The sequence below is a fragment of the Peromyscus californicus genome, unplaced genomic scaffold (assembly GCF_007827085.1).
Source record: "Peromyscus californicus insignis strain IS unplaced genomic scaffold, ASM782708v3 Scaffold_20__1_contigs__length_68692818, whole genome shotgun sequence".
Lineage (NCBI taxonomy): Eukaryota > Metazoa > Chordata > Mammalia > Rodentia > Cricetidae > Peromyscus > Peromyscus californicus.
Genome location: NW_026294503.1, coordinates 53,657,538 through 53,668,686, shown reverse-complemented (window position 1 = coordinate 53,668,686; position 11,149 = coordinate 53,657,538).

Genomic DNA, 11,149 nt, shown 5'->3' with positions numbered 1-11,149 from the left:
AAAAAGAATGAGCTTCCTAGCAATGTAGGACATTTGTAAATGTCATAAATAAGAAGTGGCTCCTGCATTCACAAAATATGACAGCCAACAGACAAACTGCAGAAAGAGTTCCCAGAAGCTGTACCTTCCGATGAAACCTCTGCCAGCAATTAGCTGATTGGAAGTTGATTGTCTGTGGCTAGGTTGGAATGTTGAGGGTCCAGAGCTTAACTACATTACCTTGTGCTGTTTCCAGCTGCCTAAATAGCCATTCCTTGCCAACCTCTGTGTCTGACTTAATATCTAGTGACTAACAGATAAAGCCCTTTGGATTGATTGACGTTACACCCTAGTCTCCACCAATCAAAAGGCTGTGTCATCAGATCGCATTTGAGGTCAGTAGCTGAGATTTCCGCGCTGTGATCCATACTTTATGTTCTCACCAATGCATTTGAAAAATGACTTGACTTGTGATTTTGTTCTGTTACTATAAGAACTTCATCAAATTGTTACCATGTTGAGAGATGGGATTTGAGGTGATCTGAATCTGTGTTCCTCAGACATGATCACTCATACTTGGCATCAGAATAAATTCTCTTTCATCCCCTTTGAGGTGAGAGTTGTGGTTTTGTGTTGGTACTTGAGTGACTGGGTCTCTATTCATTTGTTAGTTTTTTTTTTTTTCTTGTCAGGGTCTTACTATGTAGCTCTGGCTGTCCTGGAAGTCACTATGTAGACCAGGCTGGCCTCGAACTCACAGAGATCCTCCTGCCTCTGCAACTCAAGTGCTGGGATTAAAGCAGTGGTTCTCAACCTTCCTAATGCCATGACCCTTTAATACCATTCCTCATGTGGTGGTGACCCCCAACCATAACATTATTTTTGCCACTGCTTCATAACTGTAATTTTGCTACTGCTGTGAATCATAATGTAAATATTTTTGGAGATAGAGGTTTGTCAAAGAGGTTCAGACCCACTTTCACCAATACATACAGCATCTTTGTGGCTTCTTATTTTCCTTTCTCCCTCCAGTGTGTAGAGAGGTCAGCAGAGATGAGCATTGAAAGAGCTGGTCACTACAGTAAGAGCTCCAGTCGATGGAGGTGTATAGGAAGAGTTGATGCCATGGACAGAAAAACAGCATCATGGTGGAGACTCTGAGGAAGATTCAGGCCCCCCCATGATGGGGGTGGGGAGTAGTGTCCTTTATTATGAGCAGTCCACAGCACAGACCTGCAGGCCAGCTTTGAATCCCTAGGAGAAGGGAAGCAGGTATGTGTGTGTGTGTGTGTGTGTGTGTGTGTGTGTGTGTGTGTGTGTGTGTGTGTGTTACATTGCCAGAAGCGGAGGGATCTTGCTAATGTGTAAGTTAGAGGAGCTTAAGGGTAAGTGAAGAGAGGCACATTTAGTTAAGGTATGCCCATTATAAAGATGAGGAAAGTGGCCGGGTGGTGGTGGCGCATGCCTTTAATCCCAGCACTCGGGAGGCAGAGGCAGGCAGATCTCTGTGAGTTCGAGGCCAGCCTGGTCTACAGAGCAAGATCCAGGGAAGGTGCAAAGCTACACAGAGAAACCCTGTCTCAAAAAACCAAAAAAATAAAATAAAATAAAATAAAGATGAGGAAAGTGCCACTATAAGTCCGTCATCTTCCTTTGGGGAAGAATTAGAGGCCCTGTTATGTGCCTGGAACCCAGGCACATGGGAGAGGGGTTCTGTTAGAGGGTCCCTTTCCTCTACAGCAGTTGTGACAATAGAGGGAGCAAGGGGCTGCATCCGGTGGACATGCCCTGATTAACCCCTAGCCCAAAGCCGATAACAGATCTGCTGCAGTCCTTTTCAAAGAACAGCTATCTACGATGGGACATGGGCGAGAGAGTCAGCCCCACACTGCCTGCTGGAGTTTTCTAAGGAGCTCCATTCAGAGACCTCCACTCAGGAGAAGCCTGGACTCCTGACTCTGCTGCAGAGAAGAATCTCAATGACTCTTAAGTTAAATCTCACAGGGTTGCTAAGAAACCTCACCCCCACTGCTCCTGCTTCTTTTCGGCGAATGAGATGCTAGTGACTTCAGAGATGCCATGGGCAGGATTACAAAACGATGAGATAAAAATCATAGCTCGTGAGTCACGGGAGTTGCATGAGAAAGTTTCGATATGTCTTTTACGGCGATGGAGGTTTCTCATGAGATTCCTAGAAAACCTGCAGGCTTAAGTTTGGGAGGGGACAAAGGCCGTGTGTGTTCAGGCTCTCAGTGTGAGTCACCGCTACTTCAGCATTCCTATAGGAAACAGCTCTATATAAAAGGAATACTGTCTCTGTGTAGGCAATCTTCACAATTGTTCAGCCAGACTCCAGGGTTCTTTTCCTTCTTGGTTCCTGGAATCTTCCCTGCTTTCTCTCCTACTGCAACAGTGTTTTCCAGTGTGGATATCTTTGAGTTTAGCCTATGTGACTATATATATATATATGAATCTGTATTTATGTACATATATACACACACACACACACACACACACACACACACACACACATATATATATACAGATCCACATATCATAAGATTTGGAGAATTGGCCAGGCAGTGGTGGCGCACGCCTTTATTCCCAGCACTCAGGAGGCAGAGCCAGGCAGATCTCTGTGAATTCCAGGCCAGAGAAACCCTCTCTCAAAAAAAAAAAAAAAAAAAAGGAGAATTGGAAGATGATTATTCTTTTGAGTATTTTTTTTTGTTTATTTTTCCCCTTTTCTTCTCCTGTAACTCCCAGGATGTAGGTGTGCTTCATGCTGTCACTTTTAGTTCTTTCTTTTCTTTTTTTGTCTTTTTGACCTAACACCCGACAGAAACAGAGAGGAATTATTTATGTAACTGTCCATTTCAGACAGTTCAGTTCATTTCTCTTTGTTTCCAGGAGAACTGGGGTTCCCTTTGGGGTTTCTTTTCTCATTAATAAAGGAATTTAGAAGTGGACTCAGAAGGAAGCTAGAAGACGATTTTATTAGAGTTCAAGAGGCGGTGGTGGTGCTGGCCTTTAACATCAGCACTCGGGAAGTAGGGGCAGGTGGACCTCTGAGTTCCAGGCCAGCCTGGTCTACAAAGTGAGTTTTAGGATACTCAGGACTACACAGAGAAACCCTGTCTTTGAAAAAAGAAGGAAGGAAGGAAGGAAGGAAGGAAGGAAGGAGGGAGGGAGGGAGGGAGGGAGGGAGGGAGGGAGGGAGGGAGGGAGGGAGGGAGGGAGAGAGAGAGAGAGAGAGAGAGAGAGAGAGAGAGAGAGAGAGAGAGAGAGAGAGATCCCAAGGATGGAAATGAGCTAGTGAGCTGAGGAAAGCCCGCAAAGCATCCATCTAGCTGCTGGTATATGGTTTCATAGCCCCCAACATCTGTTTGTATTTTACAGGCTGTTCATTAGATGATGCCAGGGTCAGGAAGGGCTCCCAGGCGTCCCCTGCAAGCTGACTTTTTCACATGTCGATTTTGATGTAGCTTTTTTGTGTGTGGGGGGAGGGAGGCATTGAGATAGGATCACTCTCTGTAGCCTTGGCCATCCTGGAACTAGATATGTAGACATCTCAACCCATCATCGGAACAAAGCGTTCCCAAAAGGCAGGCAGCAAGGCCCAAGAATCAGGTGTTGGCGCCATGGGAAGAGCTGTTGGGCAAAACCCCCAGCCCAGACAGCTAGGTTGGCCAAGCTTGAGAACAGAGAGCCGAAAGCAGGGAACGGTCAGCATGTGTCCTGGGACTGACCAGCCATATTGGCAGGCAAGTGGAGTGGAGATAGATCCTGCCGAGTGGAGCTTTGCAAAGAGACTGCCTGGGAAGGACTGGGGAGAGTGGCGAAGCACAGAAACCGGAAGTCCAGACTGTGGGGCTGGCAAGGATCTGCTCAGTCTGCAGGAGAGGTAGGGAGACCATGTTCCCACAAGCCTGTCCCTGGTCCGGCTCACAAGCTCCACACCGCGCATGACTCGTGCCTGCTTCAGCCGCTTCCAGAATCATCCTGGATCAATACAGCTTCCAGTTAGAATTCGGTTACTTTAATGATGGTTTTCAATTGCTGCTTATTATGTTGCGAGTTAATAGATTGGAATTGCTTTTTTCTAAAGCTCTGCCCTGACTCCATTTAAACACTGCTTTGAAAAGCTGGAAAATGTCTTGTTTGGTGCGAGGCCCTAATCCTATACCCAGCAAATCGCGCCTTCTCGTCCCTCCATCCCCCTCCCACCCCACCACGCAAATAAGTGACAGTAAATTTTATTGTTTTTTGCGTTTCTTTGGCGCCCAAGAACTGTATAAGGACAAGACACGAAGATCATGGAGCACACGTGGGACGTAGAAGGCAGTGGGGATGTGAGTTTTACAGGTGGAGAAGCAGACCCAAGGATTGGGCCTGGGAGATAGAGAGGTGGGAGCTGCCCTGGGGCTGCGGGTGGAGACACGCGTGGTGGGCACAGCATCTGGAGGCTGCCAGACGAAATACATGTAAGAACTAGCTTTGCAGAGAGAGAAAGGGAGGGTGGAGGCCACTGAGATGTCGGGGAGGGGGAAGGTAGGTGAGGCACTCCTTGCATGGATCCAGGTGATGTAACCTTAAAGAAGGGCATCTGTGGTGCTCTGGACCACCTGCTTCCCAGTTCTTTGGCTCCAAGTAGAAGGGCCCCCTGGGGGGGACCAGCCAGGAGCTGGCACAAACATGCCCCTGGCCCCACCTCCTCCAAATTGGAGGTCTGGTTTCTACCGTGTCCCTGTCCCTGAGGGCCAACTGGAACAGGTTCACAGTTCCCCTAGGGAGATGCAGCAGTGCACAGGTGGGGACCAGCAGCAGCTGCAGGGCGGTCCTCATGACGACTGAGAGACCCATCCTGGGCGCACAGAGGAGGTAGCTGTCACGGGAGGGGGGTTGCAGGGGGGGGGGGAGAGGCGGAGCAGATAGGGCTTGGCTTCTCAGCCCTTCTGGACCAGGGGAGGGGGGGTGGTCACATCTGCTATGGGAAAAGGGCAAAGTCTCCCCTGGGCCTCAGGCTGTGTGGATAAGGGATGCAGCCATAAGCACAACTTCAAGACTCGGGGCTGGATGAAGGTGGTAGAGCAGCCTGAGCTCTGCCTCGGGTTCCCAAGACCCCAGCAGCAGCTGATAACCCCCTGCATCAACGCAGCTTCTTTTAACAGGAGGAAAGCCATCCTACATCACACCACCCACTCAGACACTCAGGGAAGCTGTCGGCTCATCTCTGTTGTTCACTGTTTTCTTGGCCTCCGGGTCTTGATAGGTGATCCTATCAGTGTGACCCCACGGAGCTGTGCAAGCCTCTGAGCTTGGGCTTCCTGGCTGCTCACATCTGGGTCCACCACTGCCCAGCATACCTTCCCTTTCTTTACTGAGTCACTCTATTTTGATACTTGTAATAATATTTATGTCATCTGTTTGCAATTTCTGGCTGGAACATTTTCATAATAGCTCTTTGAAGTTGTTGTTTTCTTCTTTTGGAGGAGAAGTTTGAGACAGGGTTTCTCTGTGTAGTTTTGGTACCTGTCCTGGATCTCGCTCTGTAGACCAGGCTGGCCTCGAACTCACAGAGATCCATCCGCCTGGCTCTGCCTCCTGAGTACTAGATTAAAGGTGTGTGCCAGCGCTGCCCGGCACTTTGTTGCTTTTTTAAGGAGCTCAGGAGTAGAGAGTTTACCTGGTATGCATTAGCCCTGGGCTCTATCCCCAACACCACATAAACTAGGTGTGGTAGCACACACCTGTAATCTCAGATGAAGGCAGGAAGATTAGGAGTTCAAGGTTGGTCATCTTCAACTACTTATCAAATTGGAGAATAGCCATAAGATCCTGTCTCAATAACAAATAAATCAGCTGGGCGCTAATGGTGCATGACTTTAATCCCAGCACTGAGGAGGCAGAGGTAGATGTCTTTCTGTGAGTTCGAGGCCAGCCTACTCTACAAAGTGAGTTCCAGGACAGCCAGGGCTACCCAGAGAAACCCTGTCTTGAAAAATAAAATAGAAATAAACAAAAAAGACTTGAAGAAAAATGTAGATATCTGAAGTCATTGCTTTACTGATGTCTATGATTATTACTTATTTATTTATTCATTTATTTATTTGGTGATTTTGAGACAGAGTCTTACTGTGTAATTCTGGCTGTCCTGGAACTCACTTTGCAGACCAGGCTGACCTCGAACTCACAGAAATCTGCCTGGCTTTGCCACCAGTGCTGGGATTAAAGGGGTATGCCACCACCACCTGACTGATTATTGGGATTTTCATATGTTAAATGATTTTGTTTCTATTCTGGAAATTTTTAGTATTATGTTATGAAATTCCAGGTCTCCTTTCCCTAAGTTGGAAAGTTGATATTCTTGTTATTTATCTCATATAGAATATGTTCCCAAGTCAACTCAGTTTCCAAAGATTTGCAGTTCCAAAGCTCAGTTCCACAGCTTTGCTAGTAAGGACCAGTCTGCCTGGACAGCAGCTTGTTGACTCACAGAGACATGAAGGTTGACATTCAAGATCAGTTCTCCATAGTGCTCCGGTATTCTAATTAGCATCAGACATGTGCACATGCAGATTGAGTGTGAACCCAGGAGTTCAAAACTTCAAAGCTCTTAGGATCATTTCCTTAGGCTTCTTTCTCTCTGTTCTTTTCCTGGTACTCTCCAGTTACCTGGGGTTCCTTTTTCCTCTAATACAGTGATTCTCAACCTTCCTAATGCTGTGACCCTTTAATACAGTTCCTCGTGTTGTGGTGACCCCCCCTCCAACCATAAAATTATTTCGTTGCTACTTCATAATTGTAATTTCACTACTGTTATGAGTCGTAATGTAAATATCTGATATGCAGGATATCTGATGTGACCCCCAAAGGGATCACAACCTACAGTTGAGAACCATGGCTCCAATAGAAACCAACTACTTCTACATTTGCAGAAGGAGAAATTGCAGGAAGATATAGGGGGCTTCCTGGACCAGGGCAATTCACAAAGATCAACTGTGTGGTGATATGTTATTTGTATGTTAAAAAATAAAGTTTGCTTGGAGATCAGAAGTCATAGCCAGCCATAAACAAACGTCAGGCGGTGTTAGCACATGCCCTTAATCCAATCACATGGCAGGCAGAGTCTCCGTGTGTTCAAGGACACAGCCAAGCGTGGTGACCCCAGTACCAACCATAGAGACTTAGAGGTCTGTACAAACAGGCAGTGATGAGGAAGTGAGGTGGCTGGGCTAAGAGCCAATGAGAAGGCAGAACAGCAAGATAATAAAGGCACAGGTTAGACAGGAAGAAGCTGGTTCTCTTGGGAAGCTACGGTGATGTGGTGAGTAAGGTTAGCTGGTGGCTATCACTATTTCCCTGATCTCTATGGCTTTCACCCCTATATTTGGCTCTGTGTTCCTTATTTAATAAGACTGTTTAGAAATTAATCTACACAACTGTAAATCTAGTTGCTGGCAGCAAACAGGCCAAAAATGAAACTGAAAAAACAAGTCCATTTTCAACAGCATCAGAAACAATACGATACATAGAAGTAAATATAACAGCCATAGAACAAGGGCGGCACACTTAAACCCTTAAAGCCAAGTGGCAAGACTGAGGATGTAGCGTAATTGGTAGAGTGCTTGCTAGCATGCCAGAAGCCCTGGGTTTGACTCCCAGCACTGCCTAAAACCAGAAATAGAGGTGCACTCCTGCTATCCCAGTACTAGACAGGTAGAGGATCAGAAGTTCAAGGTCATCCTCGGGTATCAAGTTGAAGGCCAGCCTGGGCTACATGAAATGCTGTTTATAGAAAATGTAAAAGATCGATCCAGTAGATCCAAAACAATCTCAACAAAAGAAACATGTTGGAGGACAGACACTCTCTAATTTCAAAACTTACTATCAAGCTGCAGTAATAAAGACTGTACTGGTATGCGGCCAAACACACAGATCCATGAAGCATCTGCAAATGGTCCACTGATTTCTGACAAAGATATTGAAGTGTCTAGTGGAGGAAAATGTAGCCTTTCCAACACAAAATGCTGTGACAATTGTATGCCCGTGTCAGAAGACAAACTTAGACCCTTGCCTCACACCATGCATGAAAACCAACTCATAATGAACCATAGACCTAAATAGAGGAAGATGCTTTATGCTGACTTTTTGGCTTCTACACATGCATGCATGTGTGAGTTCATACAACACACATATACACACACACACAGGAACACACAAACCACAAACACAAAACATAGGATCCAAGTAAAAAGGTTAAACATCTGATCAGATGTTGTAACAAAGAAGATACATGGGGATGGAGAGATGGCTCAGAGGTTAAGATGGCTCAGTGGTTGGCCACTCTGCCAAAGGACCCAGGTTCAATTTCCAGCACCCACATGACAGTTCACCAGTCCACAACTGTCTGTAACTCCAGTTCCAGGGGATCTGACATTCTCACACAGACATACATGCATACAAACCCCAATATACATCAAAATAAATAAATCTTTAAAAAAAAAAAAAAAGATACATGGAGCCAAGTGGTGTGGCCCATGCCTTTAGTCCTAGCACTGGGGAGGCAGAAATAGGCGGATATCTGTGAGTTCGTGGACAGCCTGGTCTATAGAGAGAGTTCCAGGGCAGACAAAAAAGAAGAAAAAGAAAAAGAAAAGAAGATGGAGAAGGAGAAGAAGGAAAAAAGAAGGAGGAGGAGGAGGAGGGGAGGAGGAGGAGGAGGAAGAGGAGAGAGAAGATACATGAGTGGAGCTGGGTGTGCCGGTACATTTCTGAAATCCTCAGTGCTGACTTAGGAGGCTGAGGCAGGAAGATGAGGAATTTAAAATTGTCCTTAGTTGCATGTTGAATTCAAGTCCAGTATGAGCGACTCAAAACCATGTCTCAAAACAGTAGCAAAGAAAGAAGACACATAAATATCTTTAAGCACACACACAATGGATGTTGATACCACTGGCGTTTGGCCATTAGAAATACCCAGATTGTGCCGGGCGGTGGTGGCGCACGCCTTTAATCCCAGCACTCGGGAGGCAGAGCCAGGCGGATCTCTGTGAGTTCGAGGCCAGCCTGGTCTACAGCGCAAGATCCAGGAAAGGCGCAAAGCTACACAGAGAAACCCTGTCTCGAAAAACCAAAAAAAAAAAAAAAAAAAAAAAGAAATACCCAGATTGATACCCGGGATATCACTCCAGCCCACTAGGATGGCTCATCAAAAAGGAATATGGCAGCAGGTGCTGACAGACTGTGGGAACAGCAGAGCCCTGGGAGCATGCTGGTGGGATGTGTAGCCAGTTTCTTCAAATGGTAACAAACTTGCCGTGGAACCCAAGCAATGCCTTTTGTTGTCGTTTGTATCTACCTGAGAAACATGCCGTGTCCACAGGAAGAGCAATCTGCAAATATCTACCATAGCTACATTCATGACAGCCAAAGGGCAGGAACACCGGGAATGTGCATCACTCGGTGAAGGAGCAATCAAAGCATGGTTGATCCCTTCCAGGGAACATTCTTGTGAAAGCAATTACTAATACCACAGTGCAGGCAAACCTCAGGACCACGGCCTGTGAGAGCAGCCAGACTCTGAACTCAACAAGTTGTGAGACTCCGTTTAAAGGAAAGGTCCAGAAAAGGCAAATCGATAAAGCAAGCACGTGGGCTGGGGCCTGCCTGGGCTGTGGGAAGAGGAAGTGACATCTGCCGGGTCTGAGAGCGCGTTGAGGGGATGGAAATCTTCTAAAATTGGATGATGGTGATGGCTGCTACACAGCTAGATAAACTTACTAAAAATCACAGAATTGTGGGCGGACTTCTGAAACTGCTCAAAGTGGATGGATTTTTATAGAATGTAAATCACACCCTAACGAAGTTGTTTCAAAAATACCTTTTTGCAGATTTTATTAGGTTTCTATTCAGTTCTCTGCACTGTTTAAAGTGACTCAGAGTATTAGATTAGGAAGAATTTGCTTTAAAAATAAGTCAGCTATCTGAAAGAATAGGGAACTCTGCTCTTGTTCTTGAGAATATTCTGGGACGCAGTACTCTAGCACATGCTGAACAACCTCGTGGCCACTGGAACCATGTCCATTCTGTGACTGGGCCAAGCCCCATAGCCCTTGGCCTTCCGAACCACCTCCTGCCTCAGGCCCTCGAGCCTAAGCCTGCCGCTCTCTCCAACCTGGCCTCCATACCATAATCTCCTTAAAGTTGCCTTTCCCGCGGATCCCGAGCTCCACAAGGAAGGGTGGAACATCTGCACAAAGCATCTGCAGGGACAGAGGGATGGGATCTCCTGAAGAGCCTGCGGAAGACTAGGGCTGAGGTCGCTGGTGCAGCACAGAGAAAGGCAGCCTAGGAGGAGACTGGGAGGTAAGGGGTGGACAAAGGGGGTGCACACCTGGGCCAGAGGGTTTGCAAACTGAGCCGGAGCTTCGACCTTCCCAATAGTTGTCGGCCAGCAGGGGGCGCCGCGGCCAGCAACTCCGCGGTCTGGGTACCCAGCTGTCCTGAGACTAGGGGTGGCCCCGAGGGAACTAGGGTGGGCAAGGACGCGAAGTAGCCTGGTGTCCTGACCACGCCCTAGGTCAGACCTCAACTTTGCCTCAGACTGTGTCCCTCTACAAAGTGATTCTGTGGCTTCGGGAGTGAGTCCACTGCACTGGGGCCTGGATGAAAGAGAACCACCGCTACCCCACCACCCAGGTGCTTCATCTCATGGCCAGCCTCGGGCTGGGGCGACCCGCAGACCCTGAAGGCAAAAGCTTTCACCTCCTTTTTATCCATGAGGGCATCAGGTGCTTGAAAGGCTGGAGATGAAGATCTGACCGGCGCCTGCAGCCTGGAGCCAACGAACTAGGGCCAGGCTCTGTGGGCCCTGTTCAGGAGCTAGGACCTGTGGGTCCCTCACACCACGCCCGCAGGTGTCCTGGTGCGACCTGGACAAAGGGTCACTTTTGTCGGTCCTCCTTCTCCAGGCCCCATAACAGGCTCAGGGTGCCCACAGCTAATCTGGCCAGCAGGGTCAGGTACCTGCCAGCGGAGGAGGCCCAGGCCCAGCTGACCACAGAGTGGGGACAGAAAGTCCCAAAGGCTGGAGGATGAGGGAGGGGGAAGCGGGGGAAGGCCAGCGGACCAGAGCCGGAATCCCCAGTCCCACCCAGGCCTAGAGAAC